General features: G+C 42.5%; 1 protein-coding gene across 3 annotated transcripts in view; it reads left to right on the forward strand.

The window, feature by feature from the left end:
• The window catches only part of LOC138759513 (retinal rod rhodopsin-sensitive cGMP 3',5'-cyclic phosphodiesterase subunit gamma), a 29,174-nt gene that overhangs the window by 2,484 nt on the left and 12,485 nt on the right, over positions 1-14,205 (forward strand). The gene's annotated exons all lie outside the window — the stretch shown is intronic.

Here is a 14,205-nt window from a genome sequence, read left to right on the forward strand (position 1 = left end):
TGTCCTACAACTCCCAGTATGTTCTCCCCTTGTCTGCTTGGGTTTTCCCTGGGGTCTCTGGTTTCCTCCCACTGTTCAAACTGTACCAAGGGTCAATTGGGTGTAATTGGGCTGAATTTTTTTATTTTTATTTAAGTTTTGCTGCTTTACTGCATCCCTGAACTGATTTGAGATTTCTTGATATGGTGCTCTAGAGCTTCTCACCCATCCCAAGAGTTCTGTTCATTGCTTCTCGAGCTTCTCATCCATATAACCATTTACGGAGCGGAAACAGGCCATGTCGGCCTTTCGAGTCCGCACCGGTTCACAAGAACAACTCCACTAGCTCAAACCTCCCGATCTCCGCCAATAACCCTCCAACCCCCTCACCTCCATGTACTGATCCAACCTTTTCTTCTCCAGCTTTCCACTCCAATTGCTTTCACTCCACCTCAATACTATTATATCACCTCTTGTGATTGCCATCTTGTTCTCTTGCCCTTCAACATGCCTTACCGCCTACTATAATCTCCGCCCACACACCTCTTTGTTTTCATCACAGACCTTCGCTCAACTCTGCCTGGCCTGTTATAGGATAAAGTGCACTCTAGCTGACAGACAGGGTACTTTAATGCGAACCCTCTAGTTAAAAACTATAAAATATACTTCAGACTCCATCTTTCATGACCCAGCTTGGCTACAGTAAATGCTGGGGCCGTCCCAAGAGTTTCTGTTCATTACCTCTCGAGCTTCTCACCCGTCCCTTAAATGACTGGGTGGAGTCTTACTTGTGGTGTTTGCACCCAAACCTTATGCCCCTGACAAACCTTTATAGTCTGAACTCTCGTTGTTGCTGTGCTGGCAGCACAGTTTCTATCTTGCTGCAATCAATCCAGATCGCTCCGACATGAAGGAAATATTGAACAAGTTCCATGAAGAAGGAAGGAATTCAGCCAGGGGAGTAAATCATTCAGCTCCTCATATCTATTCTGCTCATCATTTCAATTATGGGTGGTCTCCATCTCAACTCCAATTACCCATCTTTCATCTTTAAATATTTTAAATCTCAGTTTTGCAATTTTTACTTGACTTTATCTAAACAAATTTTTTAAACTCCACTCCAGTTGTGGGAAGAATTGATTTTTAGTAATACCAAGGTGAATTATCCGTCAGTTTTGATCAACAATTAGATCTCCCTGTAACTATGAAGAAAGAGGATTTATATACATTGGGAAAGGAAAAGAGGTGGCAAGAGGAACTGTTTCAGATCTGGAGGATAATTGGCCTGGTTGAGTGGAGGGGTGGATGAAGGGCTGGTGTGACCAGAAATCAGTGGTGGATTAACCATTAGGCTGGAGCTTAGGGGTCCAGAAGGGAAAGAGGCCTATTACCACCACTGGTTCACCAATGTAACCAATGGGCTTGTGTTAGTCCTGGGTCCACCTGTCAATCAAGGCTCACAGAAGTATCACCTTTACCTGTCAATCAGCAGCGAGGTCTCGGTCCCCTCTATCAATTCGGGCTCCGCTGGTTCCAATGCTATCTGTTAATCAATGCTTGCGTTTGTATGCACGCACAAATCTGAGGTCAGTCTCCTGCAGCAGAGCTCGACTTATGCAGTGTCGCTCACGGGAGGTTTACTTTTTTAAAAAACCTCTCCCTTCTGTGTTATTTTGTATTGAGACTTTTTTAAGAACTGATTTTATTTATCCTTTTGTTACTAACAGACTTTTCAAATTATTCAGGGCTAGCAGGGCTTCTGGAAGGTGGTTTAGTTTGATTTTAATGGTTTTTCCTCCCTTCCTCCAACCAAACACCAACTGGTATATTCCCAGCATATCCCCAGTGGATAAATATAGAATATGTGAGGGCATCATGCCCAAAGGTTAATAAATGGAATAATTTCACTCTATTTTATTCAGTGAAAGGTAGGGGCAGGGGGGCAAGGTCAGGAGGGTCAGAGGGTGGGGAGGGGCCTTACTAAAGCTCAGCCTAGGGACCCCAGTGGTAGTTAACCTGCCACTGCCAGAAATGAAATGAGATCAAAGAGTAATCCCAAAAGTAAGGGTGATGGGAAGAGGAAAGTTTAAGTTTGGATTTCACAAACCAGGGGTCTGGTCAGTTAGGGCTTGGGGAAGGGCTGGGTTTCAAGCAGTGCCTCTTCAAAATTTAAATGTGCATAGCTCAGCATGAGGTGCAATTCCAGTCAGTTGCATTGATCAGAATCTATGATATGACATGCATCTTACTTTAGACTGGGTAAAACCAATCAATGGGGAAGTAGCAAATCAGAAGTGTTAGGATCCTGTTTCTGCTCACATGACACGTGGGGGCCACCCAATTCTTGGCATAGTCAGCATGAACTGTCACATGATATTACCAAGAGTCATCCAAGGTATCTCACCAAAGTCACAGAACCGGGTGAACATTAAATTAATCTAGCAAAAAGTAAATTTGTGAAGGGATTATTTTGTAAATGATTGGAAGATTGTGTTAGGTAGGACTTAGCAACACGTTCAATATGCAATTATGGATTGTGTTTGGTGATTTTCAATTTTGGCCATATTCCTCATGTCATTTTAATAGGGCTCATTTTTATTCGACAGGCTTTTAGAATAAAGAGTAACTACGTTGTTCTCTGTCCAGTCATATTTCGATAATCAACGTTTTGCCACTTGTACCTCTAACAATACTCAGCAGTGCCTCTTCCTTTCTCTGCAACCTCCTCGAGCCCTCGAATCATCCTCAAATATTGGTCACCACTGGATTTAATTGTCCCACAGTCAATGGTTCTTTCTTTGAGGCCAAAACCTGAACTCCAGAATTCTACCATCCAGCAAACTTATTTTAAGATGCTTCTTAAAACATACTGGGGCTACCTCTTTCACTTTGACCAGATAACCTAGCATCTCCTCGGGCAGTGCGTTTGGTTTTTGTGTGCTGTTCCTCCTGTGAGGTGCCCTGGGACATTTTGCTTGCTGCAAAATATGCAAATCTGTCTGTGGCAACATCAAAGCTTCCTCCTCCTCCTCCATAACATTGTTGGATTAGAGAGGAAAGCTGCATTCCAGGATTCAGGCCAAAAAACATTTCAATTCTGCACTCCACTCCCGCGCTGACATGTTGTGTACCTTCAAACCAAGGCCACCATACACTGGAGGAGCAACACCTAATATTCTGTCTCCAAAAGGATGGTGTTAACATCAACCTCTGCTAACCTGTTCCCCATAGTCCCTCTCTTCCCATTCCTCTGTCTTTTTTTTACCTCCAGCTCTTTAACCCCTTCCCTCTTCATTCACAGAGCTATTTCCCCTACCGCTGTTTGCTGGTGTGCCCTCCCTCCCTTATCCAGCTATTACCTCCTGCCTGCGGGACTGTGCCCCCCCCACCCAATTTTATTCAGACACCTACATCTTTGCTCATTCCTTGAATAATGGCTCAAGCCTGAAATGTGGGTGATTGAACTTTATCTTTGCTATATAAAGTGCACTGACCTGCTGTGTTTCTCCAGCATTATGCTTTTACCCAAAACATTGATTGCATTTTACTTCCTGTGGGTGCAGCTTGACCTACACCAGCAGTTCAGGTATTGCTCTCATGTTCAACAATTCTGTTTTGTCAGGGACTCCAAGTGCATAATCAATTTCTCAGCCACATTTATGAACAGCACAGAGCAACATAAAACCCCTTGATTGATCCCCAATCCTGCTGTCAGTTGCCCTGTTTATGCCAGAGCATTTATTCCTGGCAAGGCATTGCCACAGAGCTGGCATTTTGGGGTTAGTGGCACATTTAAACCACGGCAGAAGCTCTGTACTACATTTATACTCAAAACAAAACTTCCATATTTTGGACTTATTGTCAGAGTACACACATGATATCACATGCAATCCTGAGATTTTTTTTTCCTGTGGGCGAGACAGAATTAACAGTTATTGGAAATGCTAAAAAAAATTGTACTCAATATACACATATAAACACATAAAGAAATGTCAACATACTGTGCAAAACAGAGAGGAATCGTGAAAAGGTAAGAGCCCTTAAATGAGCCCTAATTGAATATGTTGTTGAGGAGTCTGATGGTGGAGGGGGAGCAGCTGTTCCTGAACCTGGTGGTGAAGGTTTTGTGGCACCTCGACCTCTCTCCTGATGGCAGCAGCGAAAACAAAGCGTGTGCTGGGTGGTGTGGATCCTATATGATTGCTGCAGCTCTCCGATAGCAGCCTGTTATAGGATAAAGTGCACTCTAGCTGACAGACAGGGTACTTTAATGCGAACCCTCTAGTTAAAAATTATAAAATATACTTCAGACTCCACCTTTCATGACCCAGCTTGGCTACAGTAAATGCTGGGGCCTGGGGAGGGTTTTGCCTGTGATGTTCTGGGCTGTGTCCACTGCCTCTTACACGGTTTTACACTTGTGGGCATTGGTATCCCCATACCAGACCATGATTGAGTTGGTCAGCACATTTTCAACCACACATCTGCAGAAAATACCCAGGATTTCCTATGTCATACTAAACTTCCACAAACACTAATAGCTCAGCTCTGAGGTGGGTGTGAATGTATTAGCATGTGCAGTGGACCATTTCTGGTCATTGAGAAGTATAGATAAAGCAATAACAGCCATGCTGCAGAGATTTCCATTCCTGCTGAACGATGGAAGCAAAGGGTCCCACAAACAATAGATCAGATCTGGTCTCTCCATTCCTGTCACAGCCATTTGTTGCAGGAGCTGGACAATTAAACAGCCTTTCAAAGAACATGACCATCCTCAAAGAGAGGCTTATAAAGTTGCCAGACATAGCAGCTGGTCTGAGGATTTGGGGCAGAGGGGGACCATAAAATTGATGAAGAAAGGCAAGATCAGAGATGTGGCCAGAATCAGACACACACGAGGTAAAGACTGTACAACAGGCTTTAATCCACAAAGACTTCCACAGAGCCAGGCTGGCTGTGGCTGCAGCAACTCTGAGTGAGCTTCAGGAGGCCGGCGCAGGCTTGTATCCCGGAGGGTGATTGACACCCGACCGGGTGGGGCTTGATCCCTTCAGGCCGACTGATTGACAGCCGGCCAGGTGTTGTCCTGTCCCCTTACACTCCTGCAGGTACAGAGGTTTCCCCCTGCAGTAGGCCGGAGGTACACTCCTGCAGGTACAGAGGTTGCCCCCTGCAGTAGGCCGGAGGTACACTCCTGCAGGTACAGAGGTTGCCCCCTGCAGTAGGCCGGAGGTACACTCCTGCAGGTACAGAGGTTTCCCCCTGAAGTAGGCCGGAGGTACACTCCTGCAGGTACAGAGGTTTCCCCCTGCAGTAGGCCGGAGGTACACTCCTGCAGGTACAGAGGTTTCCCCCTGCAGTAGGCGGGAGGTACACTCCTGCAGGTACAGAGGTTGCCCCCTGCAGTAGGTCGGAGGTACACTCCTGCAGGTACAGAGGTTGCCCCCTGCAGTAAGTACCACCACAAAAGATGAGAAGGTAAAGGCAGACTGTACAAGTTATTCAGATTGGGGCACTTAGACCCCCCAGGTCAATGCGCATTTTTGCTTATCTGGTCTAAAACGAAAGCAATGTAGTGATAGTTTTTAAAATGTTCTATCCTCTTCATTAGAGTTCACTGATTAAATTGAACTGGAAAAAAAAACAATGGGAAAAATACTTAGTTACAAGTTTGAGTCACATTTGCGAGGGGGTGCTGTTTCACATATTTTGGTTTCGGTAATAAATCATAACATTTAAAGGCACTTATAAATGTTCACTCAGAATTTACAGACAGCTGGCTTTAATCTTCAGGAAGTATTAGGCCTTGTGGTCAAATAAACAAATGTCAGTGTGATGGCCATCTATCTTCATAAGATGATTGGACCCTTCAAAACGGATCATAAGCAAATGAAAGAGATTTTCTTCAGCCATGTGGCTATAATGCATATATAAGTTGGCATGTAAATGAGAGATAAAACAGAAAGAGAGCTTCCTTAGATATTCTTAGCTCCATCCTGGAATCGTACAGCACATGGAAGAAGATCATCAAATACCAATTAAATTTAATTCCATTTTGTTGTCCGTACGTTCCCAACAATTGCCCCCAGTTCTACCACTCAGCCAGTAGAAGTAATTTGCAGTGGACAATTAATTGGACAACCTGTCTTTTTAGATGTGGGATGAAACTCACGTGGTCACAGGCAGATCATGGAAACTGCGACCATAGCATTGGGGCTCAGGATTGAACTCAGGTCACCAGAATTGTGAGGCATTAGCTCTGTATTTTATTCCAGTTTGGAACCGGCCAGAACCACCCATTTTGTGTGTGAGAAAACACACGAGATGCTTATCTTTGTAACTTAATTTGCTTAATAAAGCACTACATTAGTTTAAATTATTGCTATACTTCTGCACCTTAGACAGTAAATGAGACAAAGAGACAATAGAAAATTCCAATAAAAAAAACTCTGCCACAGATATCTTTGCCTTTTTTCTTATTTGTAAGCGCTGAGTTTTAGTGCAAGCATTCCAACAGTTACCAGGCACCCTCCAGTTTCTCAGCTGAGAGACTCTTTTTCAGATCTATTGGGTAGGGAAGGGGCATGTCATGTGAGTTCTTGACCACAAATTGTTCAGACTCCAGTAGTGGCGAAAGGAACCCAGTATACCCTCAGCGCTGCAAGGCGAGACACTGAGTCAAAATTTTATTCTTCTAGCAGTGATCCCAAACATGTGGAATGGCTCAGCGTCATGCCGGTCTATCTTCTAAATGATGGAAGGGCGGAAATGGGTGGAAATGGGCAGCATGGGATCGAGGGCCGGAAGGGCCTGTTAATGTGCTCTAGCTCTCAATCTGAAGATTTCCTCAACCAGGATGTTAATTGGCTAATACTTTCATAGATTTTGGCAGCATCTAAAGCATTGCGCTACTCTGCCCATCTCCGTTGGACGTTTGTCTTCTATATTCCTGGATTATGAAATCCCATTATGAGTGGTTGCGTTTACAGTGTCTACGTTGCCATGTATTACGTTAACAAGAGCTGATTAAAATAAGGTTAAGCACTCGTTAGCATAATAAAGATTAATAAGACAGTTGATGGTCTGACCTCTGTTATTGCATAAGCTATTTAATTGCTCAATACAAGGGAAACAAGTACTGTCATATACATATAAAACAGGACAATTTATGCGGATGACCGACCATTTTCATTTCATGAGTCCCCATATCAATATGCTTCCTGCAATGGCTTAATTGAATCTAAGAGTGTGTCTATGCAGTATTTTAGGTAACATTATGATTCATAGCATAAGCTAAATAGTTCATTCAGGAGTTGTGTGAAGCAGGGAAAACAAGGTGATTTCACTGCCTTAGGAAGTCAATCATTGAATTGACCACAAGAGCAAGAACTGCAGATGCTGAAAAACTGAGATCAAAATAGTAAGTGTTCATTCAACATCAAGTCTGCACATGCTGGGTTGGAGTGCAACACACAAAGGTGCTGGAGAAACTCAGCAGGGCATTCAACATCCACGGGAAGTAAAGGGCAGAAATGTTCAGGATTCTTCGGAGAGCATCTATCGAAGTAAGTAAATCAAGTTACTGAATCTAATTTGACTCTGGAGCACTAAGGAGCATCATTGATTAGGTTTAGCCTCGGTGCATTCAGAGTAGTAAGGAATGGCCCATTTAGTTTCAAAAGCATTCTTCCTTTTCTGCAACAGTGATATTTTAGGGTTCAGGGACATGTCTCCCTCTGCCTGAATGTCGTGTTCATGAATTGTCCATGGATTATGGATACCACTAGCAAAGCCAACATTTATTTTCCATTCCTCATTGCCTGAACTGAAGAGGCTACATTGGTGGATCTGGAGTTACACGTGGTTCAGACCAAATTAGAATAGTAGATTCTAGTGATGGACACTAGTAGATGTAGTTAGTTTAAATTCTCCAGCTGCCATCATAAAGATACAAAATCGCTTTCTTAGATCAAGGAGGTGAGCCTTCAAGTGTGCTGTGAAGAACAGTAACTCCACACTGTTTCTACCTTAGAACCTCTCACTAAGATAGTCATTCATCATAGAAAATTTACTTTTTTTCAATAGAAGTGACTTACAATGTTAAGACAGCGTATCCAAGGTTTCACACATAGGCAAATAGTCTGTCAACTTCACCACTAAACACTGTTGCAACCACACAGAAGGTAGCAAGTCTTATAATGCTACCAACTGAAATGATATATGCCACGGGTCAAATATCCCGACTGGAGACGGGGTGATGAGCCCAACTTCTGAGCCTGACCAAAACAAAAGAGAGGTTGCCAGTTCCTTCTCTCCATTGGCTGCATCCTTTACCCCTGTTCCCACACTTATCAGTGACTGGTTACCAGCTGCATCAAGGAATTTTTTTAAATTAAAATTAAATTTAAAAAATGTAGATGTGCAACACGGTATCAGGCCATTTCGGCCCATGAGTCTGTGCCGCCCAATTAACCTACACCCCGGGTACATTTCAAATGGTGGGAGGAAACTAGAGCCCCCAGGGAAAACCCACGCAGACACAGGGAGAGCGTACAAACTCCTTACAGACAGCGCAGGATTCAAACTCTGATAGCGTTGTGCTATCCGCTACACCAACTGTGCCACCCTAAAAGAAACATAACTTAAGGGAGCAATGGATATTTGGGACAACTTTTATCTTATGCAATTCTACTCATGAAACAGCTATTATATCAAAGGACAGATGTACAACAGTAGTACAACATTAAATGGATTTAGTCAATGACAGAATAGACTTACGTAACACATCATTTTTAATTAACTCCAATTACCATGAACCGTCCTTTGAATCAGACTTCACACCATTTAAAACGCCGATAATTACCTGACTGAAAGCGGATTAATTGGATTTAAGCATAGCAGACATTTATTTTGCTGCTTCAGGTGTACAGAGTTCACAATGACAAGCAGTGAATAGTTGAGCGGTTATATAACTATATAAATGAACTGATTTCCAGTAACGAAGTGCTACGCTACTGGTAAAGCAACAGCTTGCCACCAAACACCCTCCTGTGACTGGGTACGTTGAGGTGCTGGGCTCAGGACCATGTTAGGTTGACAAGTTTCTCCTTTTCTACATTAATTTTCCCAGTCAGCTGATAGGAAGATTTTTTTAAAATAACATTGAAACCATCTTAAGTCTTTAGCACGTGGGCATGAAGGAGTTAAAAACGTCTTCAATACGGCAGATTGACCCACAAGGATTTATGACTCCAGGTTGTTGAACCTTTTGTGGCCTGCTCTGTGTGTAATTAAATCACAAACCTTTTTATAGAAAATTTTACCGGTATCTTGTAGATACATTTCATTTCTACTTCACGGCAACTTCAATTCTGTGTTCAGGAATGAACAGAATCTCGCACGAAGGCCGCGTTCCTCCTTTTAACGATTCTGACGCTGTTCTTCGCTGTCATGTCGGCCGTGGATTTGATGGGGAGGCCAATACAACGTGCAGTCACCTAGTGAGGGGCAACTAAATGCAAATACCAACAATGAATAGCAAGGTTTTCACCCCTGTCATCGACCCTTAGCGCACGGAACAATCCTTTAGCCCAACTCATCCATGTCGGCAGGCAGAGCTAGTCCCATTTGCCTGCATTTGGTCCAAATCCTTTGAAGCCCTTCCTACCCATACACCTGTCCAGATGTATTTTGAACTTTACATACTTACATCAAGTACCTATCGAAACTATTCCCAATTTCCAAAACTTACCCTGTGGCCTCCCCATGGTATTTCATTTCAAGAGCTCATCTAAGTCACTCTTTAGTGTAGTGTGTTGTGAGTGTACTGCCTCCATCACCACTTCAGAGCCTGTATTCCAAATTTCAATCTCTCTCTGGGTTCAAAAATTCTTTTTCGAATCCCCTCAAACTCTTCTGCCTAAAACCTTTAGTTATTGAGACAGTGATGAAGCATTTTGAGAGGTTGGTGTTGAAGCATATCAGCTCTGGCGATATGGATCCCCTCCAATTTGCCTACCACAGCAGCAGGTCTATGGCAGGCGCCATCTCACTGGCCCTTGGACTCTTGGATGGCAAAGAGGCATGTATCAGGATGCCTTTTTTTTTTTTTTTTTTTTTTTTTTTTTTTTTTTTTTTTTGGATGCCCTTTGTTGACTACAGTTCGGCATTCAACACCATCATCCTCTCAAAACTGATCATCAAACTCCAAGATCTGGGCCTCAACACCCCTCTGTCGAGGTGGATTTCCTCACCTCGAGACCACAAACAGTGAGGAATGCTAAGAACATCTTTTCCACAATCTCCAACAGTATCAGGGCACCACCTGGCTGCATTCTTAGCCCCCTGCTCTACTTGCTTTACACCTACGACTGTGTGGCATGGTATAACAGCAACATTATCTACAACTTCCTTGACAATACTTTGGTAAGTGGGTTGTATAAAGGGGCGTGAGGGTGATGAGTCAATGTACAAGAGGGAGAGTGGAAACTTGGATGAATGGTATACAACAACAACCTCTCACTCAATGTCACCAAAAACCAAGGAACTGATTATGGATGTTAATAGAGGTGTGTGATCCAGCCATCGTTGGAGAATCAGAAATGGAGAGGTTGAGAAAATTTAAATTCCTGGGAGTCGTTATCTCAGAGACCTCTCCTGGACCCAACACTTGAATGTCAACATAAAGAAAATATGTCAGCACCTCTGCTTCTTCAGGGTTTACGGAGGTTGGGCATGACATCCATAACCTTGGCAAACTTCAAAAGATATGCAGTGGAAAGTATGCTAACCAGCTGTATCATGGTCTGGTATGGGGGGGGGCAGGGGAACCAATACCTATGAGTGTAAAGCCCTCCAAAATGTAGTGGATACAGTCCAAGACATCACAGGCAAAACCCTCCCCACCATCAAGGACATCGACATGGAATGCTGCCATTGGAGAGTAGCAGTAATCGTCAAGGATCTACACCACCAAGGGCTTGCTCTGTCCTCACAGCTGCCATCAGTAAAGGTGCCACAAGACTCATGTGACCAGGTTCAGGGATAATTGATACCCCTACTCCATCAGACTCCCAAACAACAAACTCAATCAGGGACTTGTGGTGAAACCACTATTGTACATATTTGTCATATGTAAATAACATGACCTTTTCTGGTTGGCTGGTTTGTGACTCCTCCCCTTTCTTCCCCACAATGGCTGTTGTGCCACGTCTGCTCCCAGTTCGAGTCCGGGTCAGTGTGAGTGACCAACACTCCTTACAAATAAAAGCCTTCAGTTTTGGCTACTTTCGTCTTTGTGTAATTGATAGTGCATCAGGACTCATTTAAGTACTCTTACTTTCCATGTTATCTATGATTGAATTTTTTTTTCTGTATTGCACAGACAGTTCATTTTCACTCCTTTCTTTGGTTACATTTCTCTCTTCTATATACATATCTTTTCTTGAGTACAATTTTTTTGCTCTACTGATAAGTAAAAATTCTTCCTGACCCGCAGGAAAAAGAATCTCAGGGTTGTATGTACTATTGACAATAAATCAGAACTTTGAACTTCAGCCAAGGGAAAATCAATATGATCTGTCTGCAAAATATCCACGCTCCTCATAATTTTGTTCAGTGGTAGCAGGTTCCCCCTCAGCCTTCTTCACACCAAAGATATCAAATTCCATTATTGGACATTAATGCTTTTATAATTATGCAGTTGCAATAGAACTTCCTCAAACTATCAGAAAATGATACACCTCTTAAATATCATTAAAATAAATTATACAATGAGAAAGATACTTAAGGTGGAATATTGTCACCTGTCCAGAAAGTTTACCACCATAAATTTTGCAATCAGTGCGCCACAGTTAGCGCAAGGCCTTTAGAGTGTCAGCGATCGGAATCGGGGTTTGAGTCCCCCGCTGTTTGTAAGGAGTTTGTATGTTTTCCCCATGTCTGTGTGGGTTTTCCCTGAGTGGGGGGGGGGGGTTTGGTTTTCTCCACCGTTCCAAATGTACTGGGAGTGTAGGTTAATTGGATATAATTGGGTGGCACAGACTCGTGGGCCGAAATGGTCTGTTACCGTACTGTATGTTTAATTTTTTTTTAAATAATGAGGTGGGAGGCAGTTTCAACAGAACAACAACCCATAATAATTTCCACAAATTACTCCACTAAACACATGATACTATTTAACACTTATATACCACCATTTTATATTGAGGTCCCAAAAGCAATGACTAATGATTTCTGAGTCGGTTTGAGAACAAATTGCTTTTCATTCATTTCAAGCTATTCACATAAATCATTTGCTGCCAGTAAAACACAGTACGCAGTATTTAGGAATCAAAAAGTTTAAAAAGATGGAAATCTGAATTTAATTGCATGAAATATTTACCAGGTCAGGCTGTGCCCAAGGAAAGAGAAACAGAATTGACAATTTGGTCAATGACCACAGCTCAGAAAAGTTAGAGACAAGCATGTTTTAAGAGAAGGGGAGGGGGAGAAAGAACATAGAGAATGTCTGCTTTAGGACCGACACTAAGAGAGAATGCACGGTGCAAATGGTAAGAGAGAGTGATGTAGAGGGGGAGGTGGAGGGAAAGGTAAAACTAGAACTGTTTGGCAGAGAACACCACCATTGCTGAATATCTAAAGTACAAGAGAAAGGTTGGTGCAGAGGAACAAAGTTGACCTCACAGTTGGAGCAATTGAGGTTCAATCCTGACCTCTGGAGCTGTCTGTGTGGAATTTGCATCTTCTTCCTATAAACGTGGATTTCCCCTGACTGTTCCACCTTTGACAAATAGTCTTTGACTCGAAATTCTTCACTGCTTCTCTTTCCGTGGATGTTGCCTGACCTGCTGAGTGATTGCAGTGTTTTCCATTTGTATTTGAGTAAGAAAGATCAATTAGTTGAGTGTTGGCGGGGCTGAGGGTCCTTCTCCTATCACCATGCAACACATTGGGTTCCAATAGCAATTCCACTGAGGCTTGGTGCAGCGTGAAGGCACTGTGGGGAAGAAGGCATTCTGTCACATAAAAGGAGCCCCAGTTACTCTTTGGCAATTATCAAAGTGATTACATTCCCTCACTAATTTTCCCGGCAACATATTGTCCATTCTTTCCCATCAGATTCTACCATTTGTCTAAACACTAGGGTCAATTTAGATTGGCTAAATTGAAACTTGCACATAGAGTATGGTAACAGGCCTTTACAGCCCACGAATCTGTGCACCTAATTACTCCTAATTGGCCTACAAGCTCCAGTATGATTTTGAATGGTGGGAGGAAAGCGTAGCATCCAGAGGAAAGCCACACAGACACAGGGAGAACATACAAACAGCAGCAGATTTGAACCCCGGTCCCGGTCGCTGACACTAACAACATTGTGCTAACTGCTATGCAAACCCACTCATCCACTGATATAAAAGGAAACTGGTGATCATTATAAATGTAAGAGATTGCTGTTCCCTCTAAGGTGTGCGTGTGTGTGTGTGTGTGTGTGTGTGTGTGTGTCTATTTTGCAACTAGCAGACAGAGGAAATTAATGTGCCACCAAAAGGTTAGTTACCTGAAATAATATAGTAATTAATAATTAATGTTTATTTAATGGAACAACAAACTGAACAAAGTAATTCAAAATTCAGAATAAAATCTTAGCTAAATATGTTACTTCATAGAATGCAATATACTTGTATTGTATTAAAACATGCCAATACGGTTTTATTAGCCATGAGAGATAGGTTGTGCCAAAATTATCTTGAAGCAATTTCAAGTTTACATTTGCACAAGCATTCAGTGCACACATACTTTTGTCACGGGGAAAAAAACTTGAACAACGTAAGATTTTTGCACACACTGACCACTAAAAATTAGAGGGAACATTGTATGAGATTACAAAGCATCAAATTAACATGTCATGGAAAAGACTGCACTGTGGAGAATGCAACAAAATCTTGGCATTGCACTGTGCTGTCAGTCTAGATCATTATACCTGAGTCTCTGACTGGGACTTGGCTCAGACAATGGAACGTTACCAAGTCATTCATTCTAATTGTCTGCAACTGTTTACCCAGGACAAATGTCAGGGATTGTAGTTTCCTGTTATCTTGCTATTGTTCTTTCTAAGTTGTGGAGTTACATTTCCTCTGTTCTGATTTACAGAAACTATTCAACAATATACAGAAAACTGGAAAAAGCTGACCAATACATCCATAACTATCTACTTCAATATACATG

Source organism: Narcine bancroftii, chromosome 3, assembly GCF_036971445.1.
Source record: "Narcine bancroftii isolate sNarBan1 chromosome 3, sNarBan1.hap1, whole genome shotgun sequence".
Taxonomy (NCBI): domain Eukaryota; kingdom Metazoa; phylum Chordata; class Chondrichthyes; order Torpediniformes; family Narcinidae; genus Narcine; species Narcine bancroftii.